Below are 9,343 nucleotides of genomic sequence, written 5' to 3' on the forward strand. Positions count from 1 at the left end.
TATTTGTGTCTTTTGTCTGATCTGTATGAGTCGATCCTACTACCTCTTTCCCTTTTATCCCTCTTTTGTCCAGCCTATCGGACCTTGTTTCTGAACTTCGACATTTCCTCCATTTGAATGTAGTCTTTGGCTCGTTCATGTAACTCGTTCATGTTGCTGGGAGCCTTTTTGCATAGACTGTCTATGAACTTACTAATAAGTGCCAAATTTTAGTTATTTTTGGGATTAAATTATTAGCACTTATCTTTCGATTGCAATAGTTTTGTTATAAACTACCCTTAAATCTAGTTGTTTTATATATATTGTACATTTACTAATGTTGTTGTTTAAATATGAAAGATTCATCCATGATTTTGTATGTTTTGATGGTTGTTTGTTAGATCCAAAAACAAAGGCCAAAAGAAGGGCAAAATGGTCATTTTACAAAGATTTCTGACATCCAATTCGCCAAGGCTAGCAACTAGCTCACCTGGGCTGGTGATCTTGTTTCAGCCTTAAGTAAAAAACTTGCTTGGGCGAGCTACAGCTCTACTAAGCAAGCTGGTTACTTCAGCATTGAGCCACAAATCGCCAAGGCGAGCTTCAGCTTGCTTGGGTGAATGTTCCTACACTCTTTGGTTGTTTTCTATAAATAGTCATGCATTGTCGAAGGAAAAAAATCATCCAACATCATTCAAAAAGTAGAGAAAAACGCAAAGGCTAATGAAGAAGAAGGAGAAAAGGAAAAGTGTAACCGAGGCACTGTAGAGTTGTCATCGTGGATCGCATCCTTCGTCATTTCTCTTGTGAGTCTTGTGCTTTGCGCAATGATCGATTAGTTTTTATTAAGGATTTCATGTAATCTTTGTACCCTTATCTATCCCTTTTGATATTATATATGTATGAATCTTTTCTACTCATTATTGGTGATTTCATTCTACTCGTAATGTTTGATTCTATGTGATCATTAGTTTCATGAAATTGGATTTTAAGTGTGACACGAAAGTAATCTTAGAATTTGAACTGAATGATTTTACTTTTTACATTACGTTGCTAGGAACAGACCATAACGTTTTGATTGCAAAAAACACGAGAATATGATTGTAATATTGAGAAATTTACTTCATATACTAGGGATTGATATTTGGTAAATATTCTTAGGCCTCAAGTGCGAGGGATCGACTTAGGGTAACTTAATATCTGCATCAGTAATGTTAGAAAATGATTCATATATGTTAATCTTATTAGGATACTGAGGGTATGAATGATGAAATCCAATCCTATGTTTTCTTGAATTAATTAAATTTGTTACTATTGTTTCCATAATTTTATGAATTTTCGATGCACTAAATTATGTTATTTTTGTCATTTTCGTTATTCCTGTAATTTCGTTATTTCCATTATTTCCGTAAATCCATTATTTTCACTATTCTTTTACTTTAAGTTATCTTTAGTTAGTTAAACCAAAAAAATGACATTCGATTAAATTTGTACATAATTTCGTCCGGCAATCAATTCGCGGGGCTCCAGACTTGATGGTGGAGGATGCATGAACAGTGCTAGACAATCAATTCATGGGGCTCCGGACTTGATGATGGAGGATGCATGAACAACGCTAGGCAATCAATTCATGAGGCTCCGGACTTGATGATGGAGGGTGCATGAACAACGTTAGGCAATCAATTCATGGGGCTCCGGACTCGATGGTGGAGGATGCATGAACAACGCTAGGCAATCAATTCATGGAGCTTCGGACTTGATGGTGGAGGATGCATGAACAGCACTAGGCAACCAATTCATGGGGCTCTGGACTTGATGGTGGAGGATGCATGAACATCGCTAGGCAATCAATTCATGGGGCTCCGGACTTGATGGTGGAGGATGCATGAACAACGCCAGGCAATCAATTCATAGGGCTCCGAATAAGATCTGAATTTAGGACCGAATGGTCCACCGGGTTCTTTCACCTAAAAGGCGAACATGCTTTAACAAGGAAAAAAAAAAATCATTCACGAGAGCACCATATTTTAGAGAAACAATATGCTTATGCCAAAATAGTTTTCCTTGTAACCGAAATGAAGGGTAGGATGTCAACGTCCAATAGGGCCTTGGGGTTTCCGGCCCTAATCACAGGCCTCTGCCAATCCTTCGGAGTTCAGGTCACCTCCAACGGAGTCGCCAACTATCACAACCTACCCTTTTGCGGGCGAGCGAGGCGAGGTTCATGGGTGCGTCTTCCATGGGAGGAAAATGCGCGGAGTCGCCACCAACGTTTATTGAAAGGAAAATGTTAAAAAAACCAAAGGAAACTGGTCATAAAGAATAATCCAGATTCGGGAGTTATGTTTACGCTTGAGGAAAGTATTAGCACCTCTCACGTTTGTCCCAAAGGACAACAGCCTTAGATTTAGAGTTGTGTGAAATCATGTATCCTAAATTTTTTTGTCTCTTTATTTTTGAGGTCGACAAAAGCGGGGCTTTTGCTCCTACGTATCCTCCATCGAAGAGGAAATCAGACCTACGTAGTTCTTTCAAAAGGGGCGAATCAAGTGATTCTTTTTACTTGGAAGGTGGTCATTTAAGGCGTTGGACCTTAAAATGATCTATTTTACTTGGTGAGAAAGCTAAGGCGTTGGACCTCTAACCATCTCACGAGGTCGACATAAGCGGGGCTTTTGCTCCTAAATATCCTCCATCGAAGAGGAAATCAAACCTACGTAGTTCTCGCGAAGGCAGTAAAGTGATGTGTTGATTTTTATGCTTTTGAACGGTCCGTGTTAACCGATAAAAGCAAAGAGGACCGTTTAAGGCGTTGGACCTTAAAACGGTTTTTAGTGATTTTTGCGGACAAAGCTTGATTTGTGAGTTGATTTTAGCTTTAGTTTCACTTTGGTTATCAGTCAATTCATTCAAGGAAACTTCCAAAGAAAAACGTCCGATCGATTTTTTTTTTATTATTTTATTTAAAGATATTTTGATTATTTTATTATTTTACCTCTTTTTGGTTTAACCGAGGTTACAACGTGAACGATCAGTTAGATTTTGTTTTAACAGTGATTAAATGAGATTACAACTCAAATAATTGATTGAAATTCATTTCATCATTTATTAGGCAAAAAAATGGCTTAAACAATCGGTTAAAGCTCGTTAAAAACGGAAGAAAAGAAACCGAAATTGAACGAAATAAAGATGAAAGCCAAAAAACAAGAAATGTATTAAAATTCTCGGATTTGGAAACTTATCTGTTGAAGAACGAAGAACGGAGGAAAACCTTCACGGATTTGCTTACGGAAACATATCAGAAGCGTTACGGAAGCACCTCGGCTTGGATTTTCTTCATGAAAACAATTTTGTTCACCTAAAACAACTGAAATGCATAGCCAAGGGGATCAGGGACCCTTAAAATAGCCCCATTTTGCCTATTTATAGGAAAAAGGAGGATGAGGTTGCCGCCCAGCTCGCCCAGGCGAGCTGGGTTGCTTCCTCCAAAAGAAATCCTGTTACGAAAATACTCTGGAAGACCCAAATTCAAAATTTCAAAAATTGCTAATTGCATCCCCCCCATTTTGATAAGTTCACCCCCTTTCTTTCGTAATTTATGGAAAAGTTACATAAGCCTTTCGGAAGCCTATAGGACTTAACTTTCTTCTTTTTTCTCTTCCTTCTCACCCATATTAAGTGAAATATGATTATTTAGGGTTATGAGAATTTTACGGAAGCATTACGGGAGTCCCGGAAGCCCCAGAAGCCATTTTTTAACAAAACAGGGGAGGTGGTTGCCGCCTAGCATGCCTAGGCGAGCTGGATTGCTTCCACCTTAAGCAAGGAAATGCCCAGAATCCTCTAGAAGGGCCCATATTTGATAATTGCTATTTGCACCCCCCATTTTACTAAATACACCCCATTTGCCCTTTTTTGTTGATTATTTTTCCGTAACGTTACGGAACTTCACGAATTACGTAACGATACTTATTTTCTTTCCGTAACCATCCCCTCTTCGGCTTCTGGAATAATACGGAACTTTACGGATTGCACAATAATGTTTCCTTTCGACTCTCGACATGTCCCGAAACTTAACGGATTGCCTAACGATGGGTGTCAAGTTCCTCGAAGCGGTCAGGCGAAGGTCGCATCCCAACAAACAGATGGTCCCCGGACGAAATTAGGGTATGACACTATTGAACTGATAACCTTTATCTGAATGAATTAAGCAACTCAAGTCCCTGTGGAGGCGAACTCTTTTTATACACGTGTAACTCGCAACGACAATTTTTATGCTTGCCAAAAGTATAACAAGTTTCTGGCGCCGTTGCCAGGGACTTGAGTCGCCCACTTAGTTCTTTCGAATTTAAAATTTTAGTTAGATAAACTATTTTCCTTACTTTTGTAATTATTTCTTTTATTTTGATTTTGTATAAATTCTCTCTTGTTATATTTTATTTTCACTTACCTTGGTGCTTACGGGTTTTTGTAGTTTGTTCTTTTTTTTCCTTTATGCGAGGTAAATTTCTTGCAGATAAATCGCCATTTGATCCATAAATTACCAAGAATGAAAGGAAGAAAAAGAAACAAGCAATCATTAAACCACTAGGTGAGTCTTCTTCTGTTTATTATCCTTCAACTGATAAGCCATTTGTAAAAAATAACCTGGCTGATCGAGGAAGAGAAGGAAATAGACCACCAAGGAGGACTCTTGGTGACTATGCTTATCAACAAGGACCAAAGCATTACAACAACATAGTCATTCCTCCTTTCAGCAATAAGGTTGTGGAATTTAAGCCAACATTGCTTGGTCTAATTGGCTCACATCCCTTTGCTGGAATGGGTAATGAGGATCCATACATGCATTTGTCTACCTTCATGGAACTATGCAGTACCATGGGAGCTTCTAACAAAGATGTTGAAGTTGTCTACCTTAGAGCTTTTCCATTATCATTAGCAGATAAGGCAAAAACATGGCTCTAATCACATCCAAATAAAAGCCTCAACACTAGGGAAGAGGTGGAGGAAAAATTCATAGCGAGGTTCTTTCCTCCATCAAGATTTATCAGTGCAAAATTTGCCATTGCAACATTTTCCCAAGGATCTAACAAACCTCTCTGGGAGATGTGGGAAAGATTCAAAGCTTTGTTGCATAAGTGCCCAAACCATAACTTTGAGGACGTTGCACAACTGCATATCATCTATAGTGGTTTAAAACCTCAAACCAAGATGATCCATGATGCCTCAACTGGAGGCACTATGATGTCCAAGAGTCTAGAGGAATCTATTGTAATTATTGACTCCATAGCAGCTAGTGATTATCATAGTCATCATGGTAGAGCTCTAACTCAAAATGGTATAATGGGGATGGACACTCAAAGTGCAATTCTAGCTCAAAACAAACTCTTGACGCAACAAATCGCCTAGGCAAGATGCAACTCGCCTGGGCGAATGTTCCTGCACTCTTTGGTTGTTTTCTATAAATAGTCATGCATTGTTGAAGGAAAAAATCATCCAACATCATTTAGAAAGCAAAGAAAAACGTAGAGGCTAAGGAAGAAGAAGGAGAAAAGGAAAAGTGGAGCCGAGGCGCTACAGAGTTGTGACCGTGGATCGCATCCTTTGTCATTTCTCTTGTAAGTCTTATGCTCTATGCAATGATCAATTAGTTTTTATTAAGGATTGGATTTAATCTTTTGATATTATATATGTATGAATCTTTTCTACTCATTATTGGTGATTTCATTCTATTTGTAATGCTTGATTCTATTTGATCACTAGTTTCATGAAATTGAATTTTAAGTATGACTCGAAAGTAATCTTAGAATTTAAACTGAATGATTTTACTATTTAGGTTACGTTGCTAGGAATAGACCATAACATTTTGATTGCAAAAAGCACAAGAATATAATTGTAATGATAGCATATTTACTTCATATGCGAGGGATCGATATTTGATAAATATTCTTAGGCCTCAAGTGCGAAGGATCGACTTGGGGTAACTTAATGTGTGCATCAGTAATGTTAGAAAATGATTCATATATGTTAATCTTATTAGGATACTAAGGGTATGAATGATGAAATCTAATCCTATGTTTTCTTGAATTAATTAAATTTTTTATTATTGTTTCCGTAATTTTATGTATTTCCGGGGCACTAAGTTCTGTTAAATCCAATCCATTATTTTCATTATTATTTTACTTCAAGTTATCTTTAGTTAGTTAAACCAAACCAATGTGAAATTCTGATACTGGGGACAGATGTCGTACAGGATGTCACGACATTGCGCTTCAGAACATGCAGATTGTATATGACCGTATGAACAGATTAAACAAGTAAATAACACAAGAGAATTGTTAACCCAGTTCGGTGCAACGTCACCTACATCTGGGGGCTACCAAGCCAGGGAGGAAATCCACTAAAATAGTATTAGTTCGAAGATCTAACAGCCACTGTATACAACCTTCTCACCTAACCACTACCCGTGCAACTTCTACCTAAGAGCCACTCTTAGATAAGAGAACCCCTCTCACTCCCTCTCAATCACTCACCCGTGTTTACAAACAAATCAAAGACACACCAGAGATTGCTCTCTGAACAATAGAGATCAACTCTACACACTCAGGTCCAACACTTGATGTTAGGGTAGCATCAAGGTGGCTCACAAAACACTCAAGTCCCAAAACTCACAAAATAACTCTTCAATCTCGGACTTGGTGGAAAACTCGTGCAGCCTTCATGTTTATATAGCAGTGTGCGTATCTGGGCTGCAACAACTTGCGCTGGATGAGATCTATCATTCTCCTGAAAAATCTGCACTTAAAGATCTAAAAGATAAAGTTTGATCTTTTAGTTTTTATCTTTAATCTTTAATCCCTGAACGAACTATTCAAGTTTGTAATTCGAACTTTAATCATCTTTTAATTCGTTCCTAAAGATAGATCGCCTAATCTGTTGCTGACTGCACATTAATCTGTTAAAGATATAACAGATTTATGTGTCCAGTATTTTCGGGCAGGATGTCCTGGACATTGTATCCGACATCGTGGATCCTGCAGCTTCAATTCTTCATTTGACATTTTATCTTGCCTTGTGCATTGTGCAGCCCGATCTGATTCCTTGACATAATGTTAGACATCATGTGCAGCAACTCCAACTTTCCTTCATTGTCTAAGTGCTTATGTTTTAACAAAATTTTAGCCAATCTTTTAAAACTCAGTAAAGCTAAGCACTAACAATCTCCCCCTTTGGCAAATTTTGTCTAAAACATACTTAGACACTTCCTGAGCAGGTACGAGCAGTCATGCAAGTGGGATCAGCAACTTTCATTATCAGAGTAATCAAGCACAGCAGTATCTGTAGTGGTGACAGCAAAATTCTGCAGGTTGCAAATCTACAAGTCTTTTCCAGGATGTCAAGACATCTCACGTGACATCAGCTTTCTGCTCCCCCTGTCTCCATGCTCTTGCTGCTGTGAAGTGAATATTCTGCTAGGCAGCAGTTCACTGCAGCATCTTCTATCAGCTACTAGTTTCAGTAGCTTACATCAATCATCATCAGCAGCAGCAGTATCAATACTACTCCCCCTCAAAATCATAAATCATGCATAATATCCTAACTCCTAATATCCTACTACTCCCCCTTTTTAGACAGAATTTGGCAAAAGTAGAATGCATGAAATTAATGTGCAATTATTACAGACCAATAACAATCAATTGTTCAAAGGGACATGCCCCAAAAGCAAAAAGAATAAAGGTCTGATGGTCATGGGGTGGCATCAGAATCATCATCTGACTCTGTATCCTCTGCTGCATCTTCTTCTTCCTCAGCTGCTTCTCCATCATCAATGCCATTGTCTGAGAGTCTTTTGATCAGGCGTTCCAGCTCCATTTTCTTCTCTGTGTTGGCTTTGATGGTTGCCTTCAGCACCTTGCATGTGTCCTTGAGTTCAGCAATCAAATCATCCTTGGACACAGCACCTGAAGCAGCAGCTTTCCCTGATGTCGAGACAATGTCTGGGACATGTGTCCCCTCAAACAGTTTGTAATGCAGGGATAGAGGAGATTCTCTCTTCTTCACATAGTCAATGTTGTTTAAAATATTGGGATGTTGACTCAACATAATGCCACACAATACAGTTGGGAAGGCAATGGGTAATTTGACAGCAAAAGATTCTGAATGCTTAATAGTCTGATCAAAAATATAGTTTCCAAAATTAAATTTGGACTTGGTTCCAACAGCATACAGAAATTTACCCAAACCTGTGGCAACAGTGGAAGTATGATTGGTGGGTACCCAGTTTGCAGTGCCAATCCTATGCAGGATTGCATACTTCACACTTAGCTTCCCTGCAGAAAGCTTCCCTTTCTTTGGCCAATGCTGGACTTGCTTGGCAGTGATTTCCTTGGCAATTTGATGCTCAGAAATAGCAATATCCACCACTCCTTCAGTTGGTCTGCCCAGATACTTGTTGATTACAGCAGGGGAGAATCTAATACATTTTCCTCTGACAAACACTTTCTGATACTCATCACTCTTTCTGTTTGTTATGTCAGAGGGAATGTTGACAATGAATTCCCTGACTAGACATTCATAACAATCTCCCAACTTGGTGACAGTTTTCAGCAGTCCAGCAGCCTTGATGAGGTCCATGATCTCCTTGCAATCCAAGGCATCTCTTCCCAGTTCTCTTTCTAAAGCAAGTCTGCGTTGATATACAAATTTCCACCTTTCAACATTGCCAATGGAGTGAAATGAAATGTTGTCCAATGGAGCATCAGGGACATTTCCAGGCACCTTTTTCCCTGATTTCTTGGCTCTCTTGATGTCGGGAACATCTAGTTCGACATCATCATCAGAATCAGATGAGGAAATTTCTTTCCTCTTCTTGGAAGGGATTGCAACTTTGCTCCATCTGGATGTGGTAGGAGTGATTGGTGTGCTCTTCTTCTGTGCAATAGTTTTGATTCGTCCAGACCTAGTAATGGGGGTTTTTCCCTTTCTGCTTTGTAATCTTTCTGCAATGCCAGGTGCCAACTTTTTGGTAATGGGTTCCTCATCAGATTCTACTTCTTCTAGGTCAATGAGGTCACCTGGAGCAGGTTCTGGTGCCCTTGGTGCAGGGGTCTCCTCTGTGGCTTGATCCTCTTCCTCTGTTGATTTCTCTTCACTGGATGAAAAGAGGACTTCAGCATTTGGGGTGGAAGATGTTGGGACATCTTTATCAGCATCAGGGACAGAAGCATTTTTCAAAATGTTATTCACAAAACTGCGGATCTTCTTATCCATCTCAGTGTCTTCTTCCCTAGGGCTTGTTGCAAAGCTAGGGTTTTCAGAAATCTTCACTCCCTGTTGTCTTTTAGGGACCAGTTTCTCAGGAACA

Source organism: Glycine max, chromosome 8 (assembly GCF_000004515.6).
Source record: "Glycine max cultivar Williams 82 chromosome 8, Glycine_max_v4.0, whole genome shotgun sequence".
Taxonomy (NCBI): Eukaryota; Viridiplantae; Streptophyta; class Magnoliopsida; order Fabales; family Fabaceae; genus Glycine; species Glycine max.